Here is a 6,000-nt window from a genome sequence, read left to right as displayed (position 1 = left end):
ATCCGGTGCTACATGCCTCCACCTCGACCTCCAATATCTGGACAGGAGAGAGAGAGAGAGAGGAGGAGAGGGAGTGTGTGAGTGTGAGTGTAAGTGTAAGTGTGTGTGTGAGGAGGAGGAGGAGGAGGGAGGGGGAGACACACGCGCACGCGCAAAGAGACACGGATAAGAGACGAGAGCAGGAGCGCACAGCAGCCGATGCGCACTGTGAGAAGAAGAGTCCGTCTGTGTGTGGAGAAACAGCAGAGAGCTTCCCGGGAGTGGCCTGATTAGAGGAGGAGACGCCCACAATGTCACACACACATACACACACACACACACACACACGCACACACACCTCTACAGAGTGTTTGTGTGCTTGTGTGATAGAGAAATGCTGATTTACGCAGCTGTCTCTTCTTGTATGGCAGCTTATTTAAAGAGAAAACTAAGTATTAATCGATCACTCAGAGCTACAGGACACACACACACACACACACACACACACACACACACACACACACACCTGGCCCTCTGAGTTGGCACTGCCATATTTCCCTTATATACATTCTGCTTTTATTGGTTACATTTTACTTGAAGTCCTATTTATCATTTACAAGCAGTTTATAAACAGGTAATAAATGGTTTATAATATACATATTTAATATATAATATATATCACACACACACACACACACACACACACACACACACACACACACACACACACACACACACACACACACACACACCTCTACAGTGTGTGTGTGATAGAGAAATGCTGATTTACGGAGCTGTCTCTTCTTGTATGGCAGCTTATTAAAGACTAAACTAAGTATTAATCGATCATTCTGAGCTACAGGACACACACACACACACACACACACACACACACACAGACACACACACACACACACACACACACACACACACACACAGACACACACACACACACACACACACACACACACACACACACACACACACACACGGGACCACCCTGCCCTCGCTGCTCTGAGTGCCAAAATGGCCTTTAAAAGAAGAATCCCCCACATGGGACACTTTCCTGCTTCATTAATGTCCTGGTGTCACATCAGAGGGACACTTCAGTGGGAACATTAGTGCTCAGCTCTGCTCAGACCACGGTCCCTTCAGATGGACACAGACCCGAACACAAGAGGCAGCTGAGTGCACTTAGTCAAGTACTCAAGCGCAATTTTGAGGCAACTTCACTTCATTTTTATCAATAGACTGTAAAATAAAAGGCATTTAAGTCTTAACCTCATCTAAATCACACAGATACTGGCTCAATGACACAATCATACATCATTTTATCATTTAATAATCATGACAAAAAACACATGATACACTGATATAATACAGCAAATGTTAAAGATTAAACTCACACAGTAAAGATTAGATGTTATTTCTTCTTTCCTCTCCCGTTAATCATCTCACCACCCCTCACATTTATCTGCTGACCCTTTGGAGGGGCCCCACCCCTAGGTTGGGAACCACTGGACTAAACTAGCTAACTGTATATAAAGTAGTGTAAACTAGCTCCACCTCCAGCAGCTACAACAGTAACATGCTGCTCTAACACTGATGCTTCACTATTAATAATCTAATGATGTCATAATAATAATATATCAGTCAGAGGGACCAAACCACTACTTTACTGTAATACTGCATACTACATCACTCATAATACTGCAGTACTTTTATTGTAATACTGCATACTACATCGCTCATAATACTGCAGTACTTTTACTGTAATACTGCATACTACATCACTCATAATACTGCAGTACTTTTACTGTAATACTGCATACTACATCGCTCATAATACTGCAGTACTTTTACTGTAATACTGCATACTACATCACTCATAATACTGCAGTACTTTTACTGTAATACTGCATACTACATCACTCATAATACTGCAGTACTTTTACTGTAATACTGCATACTACATCACTATAATACTGCAGTACTTTTACTGTAATACTGCATACTACATCACTCATAATACTGCAGTACTTTTACTGTAATACTGCATACTACATCACTCATAATACTGCAGTACTTTTACTGTAATACTGCATACTACATCACTCATAATACTGCAGTACTTTTACTGTAATACTACATACTACATCACTATAATACTGCAGTACTTTTACTGTAATACTACATACTACATCACTATAATACTGCAGTACTTTTACTGTAATACTGCATACTACATCACTCATAATACTGCAGTACTTTTACTGTAATACTGCATACTACATCACTCATAATACTGCAGTACTTTTACTGCAGTAGGATTTTTCATGCAGGACTTTTACTTGTAATGAGTATTTTTTCATTACTGTATTAGTAGTTTTACTTAATTAAAGGATCTTAATACTTTTCCAACACTGTATGTTGATTAACAGGTCAAATGCATCTTCAGTAATATTTATACTGGTTCTATAACTTCATTCACACAGTGTTATTTTCATACTTTTGGGTACAAACTCATGTATTTGTTTTCTAGTCATTTGAAAATCTCACTAGCCACCTAGCAGCTAGTAAGTGGTCAGTAACGGGGCATTTCACTTCACAATGAGCTACTTTAAATCACTTAATTAGGATTATAAATACAAGACTTTTACTCAACCGTCTCCACCTCTGCAGATGTCTCTTATGTCACTCTCTGACAGCAGGAACCTTTTCAGGAATCACACCTGTGTACCTGCAGTGAGCTCAGCACGTTGGAGGCTTCAGAGCGTGCAGAGACAGATATTCATATAAAGGCTCGGTGGAGCTTTCACACGCCAGACTGTCACTGCGCTCTGCAGAAGCTGCTGACAGATCTGAGGACGTCTGCCAAGCAGCAGCGTCTGCAGGACACACCCGTCCTCTGCTCTTACAACCAAATCTTTCATCACACACAAAATGCTGGTGATAGATTTTTTATATTGTTTTACACGGAAATTTACTCAAGGATGGTTTATCAATCGGGTAAAGCAAGCAACTTCCTCAGGTTTGCGCAATAATAACACTGAAGTTCAGCTCCTCCTTCTTTAATGTTGTTGTCCTACTCTTGAAGAAAGACTCTGTCAAATACAGTTTGAGGAGTTTAATAGATTTATTTTATGTTTATTTATTGTACAGTTGTGTTTTCTATCAAATTGCACAACTGCTTTAATAGTTCATTGATTGTTCAGTGTGTAAAATTGTAGCTGCACATTGAATCAGAGCTGCCATTACTTTTATTTGTGTCGTTTCAACCAACCTTAATCCATAAAGTATAAATAAAAGTAAAAGGTTTTTGCATCTAGCACCTGTCCAACTGAAGTATATAAAATGTCAGAAAATAGTTTAAAATACATAAATAAATAAAAGTCAATCATTTTTGGCATTTGACATGTTGACATTATTGTTATTTGGGAGTCAACCTATAAAATTGGTCTTAGATGAGTCGACTGTGCAACTGTTGAAAGGTGATAATTCTGCTTTATGCTTATTATACAGGTCATAGTGGGTGGTGGCTATGGTGTACTGGACTGGAGTGCACTTATTCCTAATATTTTGCTCACTCGTGTATATTAATGGACAAAATATACAATATAATGCATCCCAGTACAACACCAACCTGTTCTCCACTTACAAATGTCTCTGCTGCATCACTGGTTTCAATTCTGTCGTCATAAAATCAGCACAATTTAATACAAATTGTTTGCTGACAGTTGTAAACGAGGCGGGTTATAATTAAATTAAATTCTGTGGTTGATCTCTTATATTGTATGAAGTTGCCGTGTGTGAGTAATTAATGTCATGTTACAGCAGGTATTTCCCACACACACCCTCAATCAAACCAAACAACCTTTTCAAAGTGTTCACAAGTGTTTAAGACGGATTTAAAACTGTGTGTCCGTTACCCTTTCAATTATTAAAACAATAATAAGTTATGAAAGTGAGATTAAGTCGCCTCTGACGTGTGATTGCATCACATTTGTTCTACTTCTATTTTTTTTTTTTGGAATAATATAAAGAAATCCTGCACTAATTGGAGCTAAGATGAAGGAATAGAATTAGAACATTTGGATATTTACAGCTTCACAGAGGAAAGAATTTGATGGTTTTCTACATCATACATGATAATAAGGTGAATTTCATTCAGTTTTGGACGGTTGAGGTGACATTTCAAGGCGTCTCCTTGAGCTGTATTAAATGTTCTGAGATTTTATTGAAAAAATAATTGGAAAATTAATTGACAATGAATATAATGACTTCCCTAAAGCCCTAATAATGGAGGAGATTAAATCCAAATCTATAAATGCAATTATAAAATACCACAGAATCACACGTGGCAATAAGTATGTAGACACAACTTCCATTGGTATTTATCTGCTGCTATTACAGCCTCCATTCTTGTGGTCTATTACAGTCCTCTTTCTGTGCCAAAAAAATTATTTAAAAGTTGATTTGAAGCTAATATGAGGCTTCAGCTGTCCAAATGAGTCAAATCAAGCCTTCTATGTTTCAACGTACCTCATTTTGTTAATATACTTCCACCACAGCCCAACAGGGAAACACTAAGAGGGAATTTGATGCTAAAAAGACTGTAAATCTGTCAGATATCAATTGATATGACTAACTCACACTGATGAAGCTCAATAGAAGCTGATCATCTACTTTTAAATGACTGTGTGGAAACACTGGGGATTTAGTCCTCCATCACTTTACATTGAAAGCACATTTAAAGGAGATCTTTTAATAGTCAGTATGAACAGGAGGAATGATTACAGAGAGGAAAACCTCTTTCACCTGACTGCTGTTTAAGACACACTTTAAAACATTGTAAACTTTTTCATTTAAGGTCCAGTTTGTGTTTTCTGTGGCACCATCTAGTGGCATAAATGAGAACTGCATGAGTAATGAATTTGGGACAGTCTGAGGTTTTCTGAGGACAAAGCTATTTTCATTTTCATCAGTGATGGTTTTCCATTTGTGTGACAGCCTGATAAGACTTGAACACAGAGAGACAAATACCCAGTGATGATGGAAGTGAAACAGTTTCCCTTCATCACTGAGTCAAATCAGACTGATTAAATGTGTTGCATCGACTCTGATATCCCTGTGGTGACAGTTATCTCGCTTTTGTTGATTTGCGGTTTTGCACAGAAGATACTGAATATATAAAGGTTCATTTTATTTTAGTAATCTGCCTCATGCTCTTTGTTTGATCCTCACAACAGTAAACGTTCCCTCAAGATTATCCAGCTGACACAGGTGCAGGACTGCAACTAATGATTGTTACCTTAAAATCTTTGGTCTATAAAATGTCCCGAGGCTTGAGCTTATGTCTTCAAATCACTTGTTTTATCTGACAAACAGTCCAAGAACCTCCTGATGATGTTTATTTATTACAACTTTAGACAAAGAAAAGCTGCAAATCCTCAAAACCCAGAAGATGCAAAAACCTTTAGATGATTAGATTAGTGAGATGAGTAGAAGGTCGGCGGTATGATCACCAGATGGGGCAGATAAATTTGAATAAGGTAAAGTTAAAGAAAAAGGTTAGGGTTAGCATTACTTACCCCTCACTCATCACAGCTGCTGAGGTGTTGTCGAGCAAGGCGTTGAACTCTTAACTGCTCCAGTGGAGACGCTCACACATCAGACTGTGGTTATACTGGGCAGCTTCCAGGTGTTAACTTAAAATGAAAGCACCAATGTGTAAAAATCTTCATGTGATTAAAAGATTATGCTATGCTGTGATGTTTGCAATGGATGATGAGACAGTCAGATGTTTAAACCCTGCATACAGCGGCTTTAACATGGCACATATGGATTAAGGTCATAGGCTACTATCCTTATGACTGTCCCCTCAAACTAGGACTAAGATGAGCAAGAAAGCTTTTATGTTCTTCTGCAGAATCAGCTTAAAATCCAGGACATGATCTCATATAGAGAGAGATTAAAAGCATTGTCAAGTCAATGGTTGTTGAGTCTATACAAAACTTGTGT

The sequence above is a fragment of the Scomber scombrus genome, chromosome 20 (genome assembly GCF_963691925.1).
Source record: "Scomber scombrus chromosome 20, fScoSco1.1, whole genome shotgun sequence".
Classification (NCBI taxonomy): Eukaryota; Metazoa; Chordata; class Actinopteri; order Scombriformes; family Scombridae; genus Scomber; species Scomber scombrus.
The sequence above is the reverse complement of the archived record's forward strand: the minus strand, read 5'-3'. Positions refer to the sequence as shown.